The 20,192-nt window shown below is 38.9% G+C and overlaps 1 pseudogene; it reads left to right on the top strand.

The window, feature by feature from the left end:
- The first annotated feature begins 13,080 nt into the window (after nt 1–13,080).
- Nucleotides 13,081–14,411, top strand: LOC132344631 (zinc finger protein 280B-like; annotated as a pseudogene).
- The last annotated feature ends 5,781 nt before the right edge of the window (nt 14,412–20,192 follow it).

The following is a 20,192-nucleotide window of genomic DNA, read 5'->3' on the forward strand; positions in this document are numbered from 1 at the left end:
CCATTCTGTTGTTTTCCTCTATTTCTTTGCATTGATCGCCGAAGAAGGCTTTCTTATCTCTTCTTGCTATTCTTTGGAACTCTGCATTCAGATGTTTATATCTTTCCTTTTCGCCTTTGTTTTTCACTTCTCTTCACAGCTATTTGTATGGGTTGTGTTTTCATTTTCATTTGTTTCTATGCGTATTTCCATTTCTTTTCTGATTTCTTCTATTTTATGTCAGTCATTCAGAAGCATGTTGTTTACCCTCCATATGTTTGTATTTGTAATGGTTTCTTTCCCCTGTTTTTGACATCTAATCTTACTGCATTGTGATCAGAAGAGATGCTTGAAATGATTTTGATTTTGATTTTTGTTTTCAGTTTACCAAGGCTAGATTTATGGCCCAGTATGTGATCTATCCTGGAGAATACTTGAGAAAAAGGTGAATTTCATTGCTTTGGCGTGAAATGTTCTTTTGAAATCAATTAGGTCTTACTGATCCATCGTATCACTTAAAGTTTGTGTTTCCTTGCTAATTTTCTGTTTGGTTGATCTATCCATAGGTGTGAGTAGGGTCTTAAGGTCTCCCACTATTATTGTATTGTTTTTAATTTCCCCTTTCATACTTGTTAGCATTTGCCTTACGTATTGAATGCTCCTATGTTGGGTGCATGTATATTTATAATTGTTATATCTTCTTCTTGGGTTGATCCTTTGACAATTATGTAGTGGCCTTCTTTGTCTCTTTTCACACCCTTTATTTCAAAGTCTATTTTATCTGATATGAGTATTGCTACTCCTAATTCCTGTTGCTCACATTTTGCATGAAATACCTCTTCCCAGCCCTTCACTTTCACTCTGTATGTGCCCCTTGGTTTCAGGTGGGTCTCTTTTACACAGCATACATAGAAGTCTGGTTTTGTAACCTATTTTAATACTTTCTTTGTCACCTATCTACCCATTTGTCCATCCTTCTATCTAATCAACAATCAATCTTTTTCCTTGGTGCATTTCAGTATGTGTCTCCTTAAGTATTTCAGCAAGCCTGCCATTAAGTAGTCAGCCCTGTTTGTATACAGCAATTTTCTTTGGATATTAACTTTACACACAATGAAATATAGCAATCTTTTCTTTCCTCAGTCATGCTACTTTTTAACTGAAGTATAGTTCATTTATAATTTTGTGTTAAATTCTGCTTTACAGCAAAGTGATTCTGTTATAGACATATATGTATATATATATACCTTGTGTGTGGATATATATATATATATATATATATATATATATACACACACACACACACATTCTTTTATTTAATCTCTCTCTTTTTTTTTTTTTTGGCTACACTGTGCAGCAAGTGGAATTAGTTCCCTGACCAGGGTTTGAATCTGCATCCCCTGCAGTGGAAATCTGTAGTCTTAACCTCTGGACTGCCAGGGAAGTCATATATATATATATATATATATATATATATATATATATATATATATATATATTTTAAAGTCATATATATATATATGTATATATGTATGATTTATATATATATATATATATATATTTTAAAAGTCATATATATATATATATGACTTTTTAAATCACATTTCATTATGATTTGTAATTGGATACTGAATGTAGTCCTCTGTGCTTTAGAGTAGGAACTTGTCATTCCATTTCATATAATTTGTTTTATATCTGTTAACCCCAGTCTCTTACTCCATTTCTCCCCCAATTCTCTCTGCCTTGAAGCTGTAAGTCTATTCTCTATGTCTATGAGTGTGTTTCTGATTCATACATATGTTCATTTGTGTCATATCTTAGATTCCACGTTTGGATATTATGATATTTTTTGGTATATATGTTTACCTGTGTGCCTCACTTCATTTAGTATGATCAGCTCTCGGACGATGCATGTTGACTGATATGGCCTTATTGTTGTAACTGTATTCCTGTATCATTTTAACCATACATAGAGCTATTCATCTATGGTTATTTTCTAAAATATATTATTAAAAGGTGTTTATAAAGCACTCTTGGTATAGTATGTCCATTTTGAGTCTTTATAAGGGTTTTATATGTATGTGTCAGTTCATTTCAGTTGCCCGGTCGTGTCCAACTCTTTGCAACTCCATGAACTGTGGCATGCCACGCTTCCCTGTCCAATTACCTACTACCTGAGCCTGCTTAAATTCAGATCCACCGAGTGGGTGATGCAAACCAACGATCTCATCCTCTGTTGTCTGCTTCTCCTCCTGCTTTCAGTCTTTCTCAGCATCAGGGGCCTTTCCAATAAATCAGTTCTTCACATAAGGTAGCCAAAGAATTGACGTTTCAGCTTCAACATCAGCCCTTCCAGTGAATATTCAAGAGTAATATCCTTAAGGATTGACTGGATTGATTTCCTTGCAATCCAAGAGACTCTCCAGAGTATATGTGGGTATGAACAAATATTTATTGTGCTTATGTTTCATCTTTTGGAGAAATAGAATAATAAGTATGAATGTAATTCATAAAATGTTGATGTATTCTCTCATATGTATATGTGGGTATGAATAAATGTTTACTATGCTCTTGATGAAGGTGACAGAGGAGAGGGGAAAAGTTGGCTTAAAATTCAACATTCAGAAAATGAAGATCATGGTATTCGGTCCCATCACTTCATGGGAAATAGATGGGGAAACAGTGGAAACAGTGTCAGACTTTATTTGGGGGGCTCCAAAATCACTGCAGATGATGACTGCAGCCATGAAATTAAAAGACGCTTACTCCTTGGAAGAAAAGTTATGACCAACCTAGACAACATATTGAAAAGCAGAAACATTACTTTGCCACCAAAGGTCCATCTAGTCAAGGCTATGGTTTTTCCAGTGGTCAAGTATGGATGTGAGAGGTGGACTGTGAAGAAAGCTGAGTGCAGAAGAATTGATGCTTTTGAACTCTGGTGTTGGAGAAGACTCTTGAGAGTCCCTTGGACTGCAAGGAGATCCAACCATTCCATTCTGAAGGAGATGAGCCCTGGGATTTCTTTGGAAGGAATGATGCTAAAACTGAAACTCCAGTACTTTGGCCACCTCATGAGAAGAGTTAACTCATTGGAAAAGACTCTGATGCTGGGAGGGATTGGGGGCAGGAGGAGAAGGGAACGACAGGGGATGAGATGGCTGGATGGCATCACTGACTCAATGGACGTGGGTCTGATTGAACTCCGGGAGTTGGTGATGGACTGGGAGGCCAGGCGTGCTGCAATTCATGAGTTCCAAAGAGTCGGACACCACTGAACGACTGAACTGAACTGAACGGATGCATATGATGCCCTCTCAAGCAGAAATAGAAAAATGATAACGAATGTAATTTATAAAATCCGAATGTATTCACACATATGTATAAATGTGTATGAAGAAATATTTACTGTGGTTATGCTGCCTTCTCATGGAGAAACAGAAGAATGCTTATGAATGAAATTTATAAAATCCAGATGCATTCTTCACATATTGAAAAAGACACTGTATAACTTTATTAAAAAATTAATACATGCTCATAACAGAAAATGTAAATTTGGTAGGAAAAAAAAAAAGAAAAAATCACCCATGATTTCATTTACCACTGGCTCAGAATTCTGAGTTCCTGAGCTGGGGAGATAAAATATCAGGGTGTGTTAGTTCTTTCACTATAAAATACTTTCTGTTATTTCAATTTTAACACATAACTTGGTTCTGATATGTGGTTCTTGCTTTGTTTACTTATACTGAAGATTTTCCTTTTACAAATACTGAGTAATTTGGCCACATCTTTAGAGACTGCTTGCTTTATACTTTTTTTATTCTTTTTTTAAAATTTTTTCTGTTTTTGCTATAATTAAAAAATGTTGCGTGTCGTGCCTCAAGGAAATAATGCTGTAATGAACATTAGGGTGCATCCATCTTTTGGTTTTAAGGTTTTTTCCAGAAAAAAAGCTCAGGAGTAGGTCATAAGGTGATTATATTTTTTAGTTTTTAAAGGAGCTGCCATACTGTTCACCATAGTGGCCGTACCAATTTACATGCCCACTAACAGTGCAAGATTGTTCCCTTTTTCCCCGCATTCTCTCCAGGAATTATTGCTTGTAGAATTTTTGTTGCTATCTATTCAAACGGGCGTGAAGGAATACCACATTGTAGTTTTGATTTGCATTTCTCTAATGAATAGTGATGATGAACTATGGATGGAGGTTCATGACACTGTACAGGAGACAGGGCCCAAGACCATCCCCAAGAAAAAGAAATGCAAAAAAGCAAAATGGCTGTTTGAGGAGGCCTTACAAATAGCTGTGAAAAGAAGAGAAGCCAAAAGCAAAGGAGAAAAGGAAAGATATATCCATTTGAATGCAGAGTTCCAAAGAATAGCAAGTAGAGATAAGAAAGCCTCCCTCAGTGATCAGCGCAAAGAAATAGAAGGAAATAAAGAATGGAAAAGACTAGAGATCTCTTCAAGAAAATTAGAGATACCAAGGGAACATTTCATGCAAAGATGGGCTCAATAAATGACAGAAATGATATGGACCTAACAGAAGCAGAAGACATTAAGAAGACATGAAGAGGAGAACTGTCCCAAAACTATCTTCAATACCCAGATAGTCACAATGATGTGATCACTCACCTAGAGACAGACATCCTGGAATGTGAAGTTAAGTGGGCCTTCAGAAGCAGCACTATGAACAAAGCTAGTGGAGGTGATGGGATTCCAGTTGAGCTATTTAAAATTCTCAAAGATGCTGCTGTGAAAGTTCTGCACTCAATATGCCAGTAAATCTGGAAAACTCATCAGTGGCCACAGGACTGGAAAACATTAGTTTTCCTTCCAATCCCAAAGAAAGGCAATGTCCAAGAATGCTCAAACTACAGAACAATTACACTCATCTCACACACTAGTAAATTAATGCTCAAAATTCTCCAAGCCAGGCTTCAGCAATACGTGAACCATGAACTTCCAGATGTTCAAGGAGGTTTTAGCAAAGGTAGAGGAACAAGAGATCAAATTGCCAACATCTGTCGGATCATGAAAAAGCAAGAGAATTCCAGAAAAACATCTATTTATTCTTTATTGACTATGCCAAAGCCTTTGAGTGTGTGAATAACAATAAACTGTGGGAAATTCTGAAGGAGATGGAAATACCAGACCACCTGATCTGCCTCTTGACAACTCTGTATGCAGGTCAGGAAGCAAGAGTTAAAACTGGACATGGAACAGCAAACTGGTTCCAAAGAGGGAAAGGAGTACATCAAGGCTGTATATTGTTGCCGTGCTTATTTAACTCATATGCAGAGTACATCATGAGAAACCCTGCACTGGAGGAAGCACAAGCTGGAATCAAGTTTGTTGGGAGAAATATCAGTAACCTCAGATATGCAGGTGACACCACCCTTTCTACAGGCAGAAATTGAAGAAGAACTAAAGAGCCTCTTGATGAAAGTGAAAGAGGAGAGAAAAAAAGTTGGCTTAAAGCTCAACATTCAGAAAATGAAGATCATGGTCTCATCACTTTATGGCAAATAGATGGGGAAATGGTGGAAACAGTGGCTGACTTTATTTTGGGGGGCTCGAAAATCACTGCAGATGATGACTGCAACCATGAAATTAAAAGACACTTACTCCTTGAAAGGAAAGTTATGATCAACCTAGACAACTTATTAAAAAGCAGAGACATTATTTTGCCAACGAAGGTCCGTCTAGTCAAGGCTATGTTTTTTCTAGTAGTCCTGTATGGATGTGAGAGTTGGACTGTAAAGAAAGCTGAGCACTAAAGAAGTGATAATTTTGAACTGTGGTGTTGGAGAAGACTCTTGAGAGTCCCGTGGGCTCCAGGAAGATCCAATCAGTCCATCGTAAAGGAGATCAGGCCTGGTATTCATTGGAAGGACTGATGTTTAAGCTGAAACTCCAATATTTTGGCCACCTCATGTGAAGAGCTGAACCATTTGAAAAGACCCTGATGCTGGGAAAGATGGAGTGCAGACAGAGAAGGGGACGACAGTGGATGAGATGGTTGGATGGCATCACTGCCTCAATGGACATAAGTTTTGTGGACTCCGGAAGTTGGTGATGGACAGCGAGACCTGGCGTGCTGAAGTCCATGGGGTCACAAAGAGTCAGACACGACTGAGTGACTAACCTGAACTTAGCCTCTTCTCAAGTGTTTTTTCATCATCTGTATGACTTCTTTTGGGAAATGACTATTTAGATCTGCCTGTTTTTTTACTGAGGTGTGTGTGTGTGTGTGTGTGTGTGTGTGTGTGTGTGTGTTTTCTGTTTTGTGTGTATGTGTGTGTGTGTGTTTATACTGGGCTACATAGCCGTTTGTATATTTTGGAAAATAATGCCTTGATAACTAATGGGAACTATCTGTGTAGCACAGAGAACTGTCCTCCATGCTCTGTGATGACCTAAATTTAGAAGGAAATTAAATGAAAGAGGTTATGTTTATACATTGCACACCTAATTAGATTTGCTGTACAGCAGAAAGCAACACAACATTGTTAAGCAACTACATGTGTACATACTCTAGGCTCCATTTAAAGGAAGTTCTAAATGAAGCAGAAGTAATCTACACTAATAGAACTGAGAACAGGGGTTGCATGGGGAAGGACAGTGTGGGTAAGGGTACCAAAGAAATTCTCTAGGATGATGGGGATTTTTTTTTTTTTTTTTTTGCAGTGAGCATTAGATATATAATCCAGGTGAAATTGCAGAGATATTTCTGAAATGTAAATTCCAAACAGGGTCTTGCTAAGTGGCTCTATGTATTTATAAACTTACTAGATAATATCATATTGACCTTCAGCAAGTTGCGTCACACTATGCTTTTACAACACTGCTGAAACATTCCTTTTCCAATTTGTCATCCTCCATTTGGAGGGAAAATTTGGTATATATTAACTTTCTCATTGAACTTTGGCAATTTGTAATTTGCATGGTGAGAAATCACATTCCATTATTGTTTTTGTTTGCATTTTTTATATTACCAAGTCAGTTTGACATTTCTTCCTGATTTTTGGCAATTTTCCTCTTCTTTTTCTGGGTAATTTGTATTTCATTGTATTCTTGTTTACTTCACAATTCTCTTCTATTGCGTTGTTCATCTTCTTTTCTTATTTTAACGTTGGACTCTGCATAAATAAGGTAAATGAATCATTTGTCAGCTATCTTCCAAATATTTAACAATCGTCATTTTCTAATTCCGTGTTTATTGTCTATTCAGCCATGCAGGAGGTTTACTACAAAGAAAGTTACGTAAATTTTCCCTTTTAAGCTTCTGGACAAAGAGCATGTAAAATAAGAAATTTTAAAAGTGGCCCAAAACTCTAGGAAGCTAGAGGGTGTGGTTAAAAGAATTGGGAGGGGTAACTTTCTCTAAGTTGCTCCCCATCCTCTCCTAGACGTATCAGGATGAGGCTTTGTGATGTCAAGGCTCACTCAGGACCACAGTTGGCTGTGGAAGTTACTTGCTGATCTCATAAAGTGTAAGGGTGTGGCCACCTGGGGAAGGGTATATATAGGGGTGCTCAGTGTGGAAAATTCTGAAAGAGATGGGAATACCAGAACACCTGATCTGCCTCTTGAGAAATTTGTATGCAGGTCAGGAAGCAACAGTTAGAACTGGACATGGAACAACAGACTGGTTCCAAATAGGAAAAGGAATTCGTCAAGGCTGTATATTGTCACCCTGTTTATTTAACTTATATGCAGAGTACATCATGAGAAACGTTGGACTGGAAGAAACACAAGCTGGAATCAAGATTGCCGGGAGAAATATCAATAACCTCAGATATGTAGATGACACCACCCTTCTGGCAGAAAGTGAAGAGGAACTCAGAAGCTTCTTGATGAAAGTGAAAGTGGAGAGTAAAAAAGTTGGCTTAAAGCTCAACATTCAGAAATCGAAGATCATGGCATCCGGTCCCACCACTTCATGGGAAATAGATGGGGGAACAGTGGAAATAGTTTCAGACTTTATTTTTCTGGGCTCCAAAATCACTACAGGTGGTGACGGCAGCCATGAAATTAAAAGACTTACTCCTTGGAAGGAAAGTTATGACCAACCTAGATAGCATATTCAAAAGCAGAGACATTACTTTGCCAACAAAGGTTCGTCTAGTCAAGGCTATGGTTTTTCCTGTGGTCATGTATGGATGTTAGAGTTGGACTGTGAAGAAGCCTGAGCACCGAAGAATTGATGCTTTTGAACTGTGGTGTTGGAAAAGACTCTTGAGAGTCCCTTGGACTGCAAGGAGATCCAATCAATCCATTCTGAAGGAGATCAGCCCTGAGATTTCTTTGGAAGGAATGATGCTAAAGCTGAAACTCCAGTACTTTGGCCACCTCCTGCGAAGAGTTGACTCATTGGAAAAGACTCTGATGCTGGGAGGGATTGGGGGCAGGAGGAGAAAGGAACGGCAGAGGATGAGATGACTGGATGGCATCACTGACTCAATGAACGTGAGGCTCAGTGAACTCCGGGAGTTGGTGAGGGACAGGGAGGCCTGGTGTGCTGCGATTCATGGGGTCACAAAGAGGCGGACACGACTGAGCAACTGATCTAATCTGATATGAGGGGCTCTGGAGTAGACCACTGTGAGTCTTCAAAATGACTAAGGTGACTCAGAAGCCACAAGGCTCTAGAGCTGTTATACAACAGCTGACTCTAGATACCCAGGAGGGAAAGATGAAGACCTCCCATGAACTGCGGTCCAAAGGATGTGTCAAGGTGACCTGAACCCACCTAAGCTCCTCATGTCTTTCTCTGAATTATTTAGCATGTTGAAAATAATAGCTTTATATCATTCTTTCTTATGGCTAATATTCCATTGCATGCATAATATATCTGTCTTTATCCATTCACCTATCTATGGGCATTTAAGGTTGTTTCCATGTCTTTGCTACTGTACATTGTGCTACTATAAACACTGTTGTGCATATCTCCTTTCTGATGGGAGTTTTCATCTTACTGGATATATGACCAGTAGTGTTACTGTGGGATCATATAGTAACTGTATTTTTGGAGTTTTAAAAAACTCTATACCGGGGAAGGAGATGATGGGCAGGAGGTTCAAAAGGAGGGGATATATGTATCATATGGCTGATTCACATTGAGGTTTCAAAGAAAGCAACAAAATTCTGTAAAGCAATTACCCTTCAGTAAAAAAAAAAAAAAATGTATTATTATTATTATAAAAAAAGCACTGCTTACTGTTTTCAATAGTGGCTGCATCAGTTTCTTGATTTTCATGTATAGTAGTGGTAGTGAAAGTCACTCAGTCGTGTCAGACTCTTTGCAATCCCATAGATTATACAGCCCATGGACTTCTCCAGGCCAGAATACTGGAGTGAATAGCCTTTTCCTTCTCCAGGGGATCTTCCCCACCCAGGGATCGAAACCAGGTCTCCAGCATTGCAGGCACATTCTTTACAGGCTGAGCCACAAGGGAAGCCTGGTTTTTCATGTATGCTGCTGCTGCTGCTGCTAAGTCACTTCAGTTGTGTCTGACTGTGCGAACTGACAAGACAGGAGCCCACCAGGCTCCCGCATCCCTGGGATTCTCCAACAAGAACACTAGAGTGGGTTGCCATTTCTTTCTCCAACGCATGAAAGTAAATATTGAAAAGGAATTCACTAAGTCCTGTCCGACTCTGCAACCCCATGGACAGCAGCCTACAAGGTTCCTCTGTCCGTGGGATTTTCCAGGCAAGAGTATCAGCCATTATAGGATGTTGTTAATCTTCCTGCACTACATGGTTGACTTACATGTTTTTGTTTTCCAAAAATATTTTGTTCTTCTTCTTTTTTAATATACATTCTTAGGAGTGGAGCTCCCAGGTCATATGGTCAGTCTCTTGTATTCTTTAAAAGGCACTTTGTAGTGACATTTATAATGGCTCCTACCAAATATATCTCACTAGTACCATAAAGATTCCATGTGCGCTTGAGAAAACGGTGAAATTCATTGTTTTGGGATGAAATGTCCTATAGACATCAATTAGGTCTACCTGGTCTATTGTATTGTTTAACGTTTGTGTTTCCGTGTGAATTTTCTGTTTAGTTGATCTATCCATAGGTGTGAGTGGGGTATTAAAGTCTCCCACTCTTATTGTGTTATTGTTAATTTGTCCTTTCATACTTGTTAGCATTTGTCTTACATATTGCGGCACTCCCGTGTTGGGTGCATATATATTTATAATTGTTATATCTTCTTCTTGGATTAAACCTTTGATCATTATGTAGTGACCATCTTTGTGTCTTTTCACAGCCTTTGTTTTAATGTCTATTTTATCTGATATAAGTATTGCTACTCCTGCTTTCTTTTGCTCCCTATTTGCATGAAAAATCTTTTTCCAGCCCTTCACTTTCAGTCTGTATGTGTCCCCTGTTTTGAGGTGGGTCTCTTGTAGACAACATATGTAGGGGTCTTGTTTTTGTATCCATTCAGCCAGTCTTTGTCTTTTGGTTGTGGCATTCAACCCATTTACATTTAAGGTAATTACTGATATGTATGATCCTGTTGCATTTACTTTGTTGTTTTGGGTTCGAGTTTATACATTCTTTTTGTGTTTCCTGTCTAGAGAAAATCCTTTAGTATTGGTTGGAGAGCTGGTTTGGTGGTGCTGAATTCTCTCAGCTTTTGCTTGTCTGGAAAGCTTTTGATTTCTCCTTCATACTTGAATGAGAACCTTGCTGGATACAATAATCTGGGCTGTAGGTTATTTTCTTTCATCACTTTAAGTATGTCTTGCCATTCGCTCCTGGCTTGAAGAGTTTCTATTTAAAGATCAACTGTTATCCTTATGGGAATTCCCTTGTGTGTTATTTGTTGTTTTTCCCTTGCTGCTTTTAATATTTGTTCTTTTTGTTTGATCTTTGTTAATTTGATTAATATGTGTCTTGGGGTGTTTCGCCTTGGGTTTATCCTGTTTGGGACTCTCTGGGTTTCTTGGACTTGGGTGATTATTTCCTTCCCCATTTTAGGGAAGTTTTCAACTATTATCTCCTCAAGTATTTTCTCATGGTCTTTCTTTTTGTCTTCTTCTTCTGGGACCCCTATGATTCGAATGTTGTAGCGTTTAATATTGTCCTGGAGGTCTCTGAGATTGTCCTCATTTCTTTTCATTTGTTTTTCTTTTATCCTCTCTGATTCATTAATTTCTACCATTCTATCTTCTAATTCACTAATCCTATCTTCTGCCTCTGTTATTCTACTAATTGTTGCCTCCAGAGTGTTTTTAATTTCATTTATTGCATTATTCATTTTATATTGACTCTCTTTTATTTCTTCTAGGTCCTTGTTAAACCTTTCTTGCATCTTCTCAATCTTTGCCTCCAAGCTATTTATCTGTGATTCCATTTTGATTTCAAGATTTTGGATCAATTTCACTATCATTATTCTGAATTCTTTATCAGGTAGATTCCCTATCTCTTCCTCTTTTGTTTGGTTTGGTGGGCATTTATCCTGTTCCTTTATCTGGTGGGTATTCCTCTGTCTCTTCATCTTGTTTAAATTGCTGAGTTTGGGGTGTCCTTTCTGTATTCTGGCAGTTTGTGGAGTTCTCTTTATTGTGGTGTTTCCTCGCTCTGTGTGGGTTTGTACAGGTGGCTTGTCAAGGTTTCTTGGTTAGGGAAGCTTGTGTCGGTGTTCTGGTGAGTGGAGCTGTATTTCTTCTCTCTCCTTTCAAGGACTTGGGTTGCTTTTCTGGAAGCCTGATGTCCTCTGCCGGCATTCAGAAGTTGTTTTGTGGAATTTACTCAGCATTTAAATGTTCTTTTGATGAATTTGTGGGGGAGAAAGTGTTCTCCCCGTCCTACTCCTCCGCCATCTTAGCTCCTCCTACCTTAAGTGTTTTTTATAACGCCTATTATGAAAAGGTGCTGGGTTCAGGGAAATGCTTTTTCTGTAAGCATATGTGTTTTTGGTCCTTTATTGTATTAAAATGGCATTATGTTGATTGACTTTCATATAATGAACCAACTTTGCACACCTGCATAAATCCCACGTGATCATGGTATATGATCTTTTTTATATGTTGTTAGATTTTTTTTGCCAGTATTTTGTTGAGTACTCTTGCCTCTATATTCATAAGGGATATTGGGTGTGTGTGTGTGTGTGTGTGTGTGTGTGTGTGTGTGTGTGTGTGTGTGTGTGTGTGTGTGTGATGTCTCTGTATAATACTGGTATTAGAGAAATATTGGCATCACTTTGTATGCTATGTGGGGAAGAGACATGTAAAATGAAGGATGAAGCATTGTTGGATTTAAGTTTAGTCAGGATTAGAGGCAGAAATTTAGAATATATCAGTGTGGAATTGGGGTGAGATTATCAAGAGAGTTCATTCTCAATTTGCTAGGCCTGTATTAAGTGCTTGACATTGAATTATGCTGTTTGTTAACTATGTCTAGATACTTTATACTTTGAATCTGCTACCTATTTTCTGTATTAACATTTATGAAATTAGTATGTGTGAATCAGTTGTAATGTGCTTTTAAGATACGTTTTCTTCCAATTTTACTACAAAACAAGATGCCATTAAATAGCTGATGCTTTTTTAAAAGAGCTGTTAACTTTAAGTCTAAGAAATAAGCATGTTTGTCTTTAAGATACAGAAACACATTAAAAAGTTATAAATTTGCCCAAAAAGATGCAGCTGGTGTGTGGCTAACTTAGAATTCCAGCTCAATCTTCTTTGACTCCAAAGTCCATGTTTCTAAACACTGTACAATAGTGCTTTTGTAAAAATACTCATCCTTTACATGTAATTTCACCTAATGATCAGTGGTGTTTTGTGTTTTTTTTCCTTTTCTTTCCTTCTTTCTTTTTTTAAAATAGAAGAGATTAAAATCAACATGGGACAATGCTCTGATTCTAGAGTCATGTAGACTTATAGGTTTTTCAGCTGTCATTTAGCCTCTTTGATACTCAGTGTCTTCATCTGTAAGATAATGGTGTTTATAACTACCTAGAGTTTTGGAGATAATCAAATACAGCATTTTTCTGTACTTAACTAATATGTAGTATGTTTATACTTAGGTGGCAGGTTATATAAAGAAAGCACTGGGATTGGTGGCCACGCCCTTCAAGAATAAAAAAAAATATTTAAAATATGGAACCACCATGTATGTTATGTGAAGAACAAGAGCCAGAACCACAGAAAAGTGTAGGAGAAACCAAACAAGTAGATGATGAAGATGCTGAACTGATCTTTGTTGGGGTAGAACATGTAAATAAAAATGCTGATGTGATCTGTTTTGGGATGACCTCAAATTCAAAACCAGTCATTTCAAACATTGAACAGAGTTACCCCAGGTTCATGTTCAAGGAGAAAAATGTGTGATCACTTCAAGAAAGATAATGCTCACAAATTACAGCCTGTTAGTCATGCGACTCCTACATCAGCAGCACGGACTGTCTTGCCAGGTTCTGATTCTGAATCAAGATCAACAGATAGTCCTATCATTGTTGAGCCTTTGTCTGAAGCTGATTATAAAATATTTCACCACAAATAGTGCCTAATAGCGTTTCAGAATTATATTCTCCTTTGATTATCTTCACAGGTTCATTGCAGCCTCCAGTAGAAACAGCAGTTTCTTCAGGAGATATGAATAAAAGTCCTCGTGTATCAAAGCTACTTTCCACTTCTGAAACAAATAGCACAGATCCCAAAAGGCCTAAACACAGTGATGGAATTATAGGGGGCATTCTTTAGCTTTATCCCTTTCTGGTATTTTTCATACAGTGACTACTGAGCAAAGCACACCAGACAGTGTTCATACCTCATTAAGCCATGTTCAGAATGGAGAACCTCATCCAACAGCTTTTCCAAAGGACAATGCTCATTGTAAGCCTGTAAGTCCTTTAGGGAAAAATGGGCTGAAAAAAACTGACTTTCCAAGTTTAGCAAGTCAAAACAAGATTGTTGATCCCACAGAAGGAAATCTGATTGTGTTACTTGGTGACTTCTACTATGGACAGCATATAGGAGATGGGCAGCCAGAACCGAAAACTCACACAGCCTTTAAATGCCTCAGCTGCTTGAAAGTTCTAAAAAACGTCAAGTTTCTGAATCACATGAAGCACCATTTGGGACTTGAAAGGCAGAGAGGTGACAGCTGGAAAAACCACACCTCCTGCCAGCACTGCCACCACCAGTTTCCTACTCCCTTCCAGCTGCAGTGTCACACTGAAAGTATTCACATTTCCCAGAAGCCCTCTGCAGACTGTAAAATCTGTGAGTTGTCCTTTGAGACAGATCAGGTTCTCTTATAGCACATGAAAGACAATCATAAGCCTGGTGAAATGCCCTATGTATGCCAGGTTTGCAATTACAGATCATCAGTCTTTGCAGATGTGGATGCACAATTCAAAGCATACCATGGTAACACTAAGAATCTGCTTTGTCCGTTTTGTCTCAAAATTTTTAAAACTGCAACACCATACATGTGTCATTATAGAGGGCACTGGGTAAAGAGTTTTCACCAGTGTTCCAAATGTTGGCTACAGTTTTTAACTTACAAAGAGAAAATGGAGCACAAGACCCATTGTTCAAGAAGCCTAAACAGCTAAACAAATGTTTAAGAAGCCTAAGCAGCTAAAAGGATTACCTCCTGAAACAAAAGTTGTTATTCAGGTATCACTGGAACCTCTTCAACCAGGATTGGTGGAAGTACCATCCATTACTGTGAACACATCTGATTCTGAACCATCACCCCCCACCCCAATCTAAAAGTAGGAGTTGGAAAAAAAAACCAAAAAACCCTTAATTCTACTTTCAGTAAGTCTGAAGCAAGTATTTCAGTCAAATTTAAAATCCCCATTAAAAACAAAAAAATCTAAATTATAGCAGTATTCAATAGTATCAAATATAGTGAAACCAATGGGTAATTTATGTTTTTTTTTTTTAATTCATGAAGAACAGTTTTAATTAACCTGAATGTTGAGATGTTTTTTAAAAATATATTACCTGTTTTTCATATAATTATCTTAATATGTAAAAAAGTATGTGCTCACGTGTGTGTGAGAGAAAGAATGAGAGAGGGGGAGAGAGGAAAAGTAACAACCTATTTCAGTATTTCATGTTGTTTGTAAGTTCAAAACCTCTGCTATACATATAATCTGTTGAGTGTTTTAGAAACGTAATTTTCAACTGTTTTCATGCCTTCAAGATCTCAGTATTAACTATACAGCCAGATTGGAATGACTTTCTTATGGTATAGTCCCCTGTGCTGCTGAACTCTCCGAAGTGCCTCTGTTTTGCTGATCTAAGATAACCTGGCTCCAAAAGCCTGGTGTGGAGAAGTTGATGGAGAATCTGTGATGTGAGTTTGAAGCAGATAAGGGATTTAGTCAGTGGAGAGCTGTGACTTCTTGTCCCAGTTGAGGAAGAGACACACATTCACTCCAGGCATGGAGCCAAGGCAGAAGGAACACTGTCTCAGAGTGTCTTTACCTACCCCAGGGACATCTCAAGGAAGCCAACCATTGAAATGCCTGTGGTTGGTGAGGGGCTCCTGTAAGCATCAAACAAGCCCTGTGTATCATTGACTACAGTTGCAGAAGCAGAGATAGTTAACAGAATGAGGCCTGGTGCCCGTGGATCTCCTGTTGAGTGATCAAAAGGGTAATTTGATTCATTCCATCCCCTTTCCCATTTGGCTGGCCTTTAGTCACAGTGAAGTAGCCATGTCTGTCTAAGTCACAATAGTAAAGCAAGTTAAGATTCTCAAGGGAAAAAAGCCTTGACATCTAGTTTGATTTGTCCTTGACCCATAGTTTTAACTGAAAAGGCTCAAACACAGGGAATCTGTTAGATTTATGAATTGGGCTAAATTTAGTTCTCTTACTCTTAAACTACAATGGAGTTGTCCGAGAATAGTAAATGTAGTGGATAAAAATGGTTCAGGGTGATTAAACCCTTTATAGAGTTTTTCCTTACCTTTTCCAGTTACCTGTGTCTTACCCTAGTTGAACATATGAAGATTTCAGTGTTGTGCCTTATCTTGCCTTGGACACAAATGTATTGTGGTTAACAATTAATTCTTTGTGTGTGTAATTTCCCATTTTATCAAACTCATACTGAATTTTGGTCTTACTTGATACAGTCTGATGTGCAAGAATTGTCTCGTTTAATTCGGTATTTATCAGGTCATAGAGTTATTCTCCTTGCTCTAATCTATCGAACTAATCTGTGATTATACTTGTGGAAAATTTTTGCTTATGGTCTCCAAGGTCCCATTGACAGACCTGCGGGGTACCCTCCAAGTATTGGTTCCTGAACATCAGTACACTTCACTGCCTCTGTGGGTTCCTGGAGTTGAGTCTCCTTACGCATGTCTTGGAGAGGGCAATGGCATGCCACTCTAGTACTTTTGCCTGGAAAATCCCATGGATGGAGGAGCCTGGTTGGCTGCAGTCCATGGGGTCTCTAGAGTTGAACACAACTGAGCGACTTCACTTTCACTTTTCACTTTCATGCACTGGAGGAAATGGCAACCCACTCCAGTGTTCTTGCTTGGAGAATCCCAGGGATGCGGACGCCTGGTGGGCTGCTGGCTCTGGGGTTGCACAGATTCGGACACGACTGAAGCAACTTAGCAGCAGCAGCAGCAGGTATGTTTTAATGCCATCTCTTCTCCACTTCCGGCACAGGTAACAAACAATCTGTGCACAATTCAAGGAACCTGGGATCCTGGCTGTAGACCTATGCCAGGAGAAATATCTCGTTTTCCCTTCCTTTCTCCTCCTTATCTCTCCCCACTCTTTTTTCACCCTTCCTCAATTTATTTACATTCTCTAAGCTTTCACAAAATGCTGGGAAGTGATAATCACCAAGGGCTTAGCATCCCTTTCAGAACTGAACAGGAAGGACTACAGATGACTAAGCTGTAGCGAGTCTTGTCTGCATTTTAGGTAATTTTCTGAGTGTAAAGTCTATTGTATTTATTTACTCCATACTTGACTGGTTGATTTGCACTTTGAATATTTTACTAGGACTTTCCAGTTAGTTTGCTTAGGCCAAAGCACTTTGTTAAGTGTAAGCTTAAACCACTTTTGCAGAAAGAGTGTGTGTTGTTCTGGTCTCAGGTGAAAACTTCTATGTATAATTAAACGTGCAGACTTTTATATATGTAGCTCATTTATTCTATTTCTATAGTAAAAATATGAAATGGTTTAGTTATGTGTTTTTATTCTTCCTTAGTGTTATCAATATTGTTACTGTTATTTGCTCTGAAGTATGCTCCTAAAGAATATAAGTTGTTATTTATTGCCAACTACTGCTGGGAGGGATTGGGGGCAGGAGGAGAAGGGGACAGGAGGATTCTATTTTGCTTGCTCTCTCAGATAAAATTTAATATTTAATTCATGTTGCCAAAGGCTTGTAAGTAAAATTAGTATTTATAGAAATAAAACGTTTTTTTAAATTATTTCTTCTGTTTTTCTTTTTACAAATAACATGGTATATTTTTAGTTTTTTTTTTTTTTTTAAACTAATCTTATTGTGTTGGCCAGGACTTCTAAGCATGATATGTAAATGGGTTTTCTTGTTCTTAGTACCATCAAATGCAATGAGTATATGGCTACAAATTTCTATTTCTATTTTTAAAATTTAAAGAAAATTGTTTTATTGGATAGTTTACAACATCTGTTGAGACATTTACTTTTCTTTCTTTCTCCTTTCTTTCTTTTTCTTCCTTTCTTCCCCTTCTCTCTTCCTCTTTCTTTCCTTTCTTCCTCCCTTTCTTTCCCCAGGTTTTTGCTTGACTGGACTCTTCCTGAAACAAAAGTCATTCCACTCAGGGTTGAATATTATCCTCTCAGAATCTCATTCCATTCTCATTTCTAGTATTGGAATTAACTTCCTCTTCCCTTTCATGCATTGGAGAAGGAAATGGCAACCCACTCCAGTGTTCTTGCCTGGAGAATCCCAGGGTGGGTGAGCCTGGTGGGCTGCTGTCTATGGGGTCGCACAGAGTCGAGATGACTGAAGTGACTTAGCAGCAGCAAAGGTGGTAAGAAAAACTTTATTCAAGGTAAGACTACTACAGCAGGGTCTTATAATGGGGTAGAGAGATTGAGCTCGAGTCTGACTACAGCAGGAACACAGCTGGGATTTATAGCTAAGCAACAGGGCGGGTCCATGGTGTTGCAAAGAGACTGGGGGACTGAAAAGCAATGAACAACAACAATAACAGGGTGGGTGTCAGTGGATGGAAACTTATTAAGAGGACCGTAAGGATTCTGAGGGAGATCAGCCCTGGGATTACTTTGGAAGTAACGATGCTAAAGCTGAAACTCTAGTACTTTGGCCATTTCATGCGAAGAGTTGACTCATTGGAAAAGACTGATGCTGGGAGGGACTGTGGGCAGGAGGAGAACAGGGCGGCAGAGGATGAGGTGGCTGGATGGCATCACTGACTCGATGGAGTGAGTCTGAGTGAACTCTGAGTGAACTCTGGGAGTTCGTGATGGACAGGGAGACCTGGCATGCTGCGATTCATGGGGATGCAAAGAGTTGAACACGACTGAGCTACTGAACTGAATTGAACTGATGGGTGAGGGTGGATTCTGGTTAAACTGAGAGGATCATTGCTGAGGCTAGGCAAGGCTGATAAGATATTGAGGTGAGTGACAAGAAATTTGATCTGATACTGAGGGTGGTCAGATCAAGGGTGGGGTATTTTTACTAAGCTCACATAGCAGGCTCTGGCTTAGATTGAACTAAATTGACAGGCACCCCTAGATAAAGACATTGCCCAAAGTTGGCAGTGCATTAGTGAACTACTGCTGCATAACAAATTACCCCAAACTAATAGCTTAAAACAATATTATCTCATACCGCTGCTGAAAGTTGGGAGTCCAGGAGTAATTCAGCTGAATGTTCTGGCTCCGGGTTTCATGAGATTGCCCTCCTCTGAAGCCTTGACATGGGCTGGTGGATTTCCTTCCAAGATGGATTACTCACATAGCTGTTGAAACCAGTTTCCTTGCTGTCTGTTAGGAGAAAGCCTAAGTTCTTTCACATGGACCTCTCTGCTGGGCTACCTGAGTGTTCTCAAGATAAGAAGGCTTCTAGAGTGAGTGACCCAAGAGGATGAGCAAGGAGGATGCAGTGCCTTTTATGACCTAGTCTCAGACACTTCATTTTCATTTCTACAATATTCTAACGTTAGAAATGAGCCACTAAGTCCAGCCCACATGTGAAGTGGAGTATAAGATCCACCCTTGATGGTAAGGATTTGTGGACATAATTTAAAATCACGTGGTACACACATGGCCACAAATTGTTTACATACTTGTATGTCCCAAATGCATTTTCCTGCCAATGCTTTCAAAGATTTTATCCATTATAGCATTAACTTGAAGTTTAGGACCTTGTCATTTAAGTCAGGTCCAGATATGGATCAGGGTCCAGTTGTGCAATATCTCAAGTATTCAGTCACTCACTTGTGTCCTACTCTTTGCGACCCCATGGGCTGCAGCAGGACAGTCTTCCCTGCCCATCATCAACTCTGGGGGATTACTCAAACTCAAGATCCATTGAGTTGTTTATGACATCCAACCATCTCATCCTCTCACGTCCCCTCGTCCTCCTGCCTTCAAGCTTTCCCTCATCAGAGTATTTTCCAATGAGTCAGTTCTTTGCATCAGGTAGCCAAAGTATTGGAGCTGCAGATTCAGGATCAGTCCTTCCAATGAATATGCAGGACTGATTTACTTTAGGATTGACTGGTTTGATCTCCTTGCAGTCCAAGAGACTCTCGAGTCTTCTCCAATACAACAGTTCAAATTATACAAGTATAGTTCCTCTAGACCTGAGGATCTGTGAACAAAAGGCATGAGTCAATCTGCTCACTTTAACAGCCAACATACAGTGGTGGGTCAGGCATAGATAACCTTCATAGACACTCCTGTTCCAGAAAGAGGAGGGGAGATGGGAGTCAATAGTAGCAATTCTGAAATCCCACGGGTTCTTGTTGGCAGTCCTTGGATTAGGATTCAAGGCCTGGAAACTTCTAAGCTTCGGTCTCTGACTTTTTAATTCTGCCCTCTAACATGATTCCATTGCATGAAAGGTTGATACAGTGAAACAGTCTCCCTAGTCTGCTTCCTGCTTGTCGAAGGTAGAAGTCCAGAGTTCTCTTATTTTGTATTGTTGTTGGTCCTTTCAATCTAAGCTAAACTTAAATATGTTATCAT

Source organism: Bos taurus, chromosome Y, assembly GCF_002263795.3.
Source record: "Bos taurus isolate L1 Dominette 01449 registration number 42190680 breed Hereford chromosome Y, ARS-UCD2.0, whole genome shotgun sequence".
NCBI classification, from domain to species: domain Eukaryota; kingdom Metazoa; phylum Chordata; class Mammalia; order Artiodactyla; family Bovidae; genus Bos; species Bos taurus.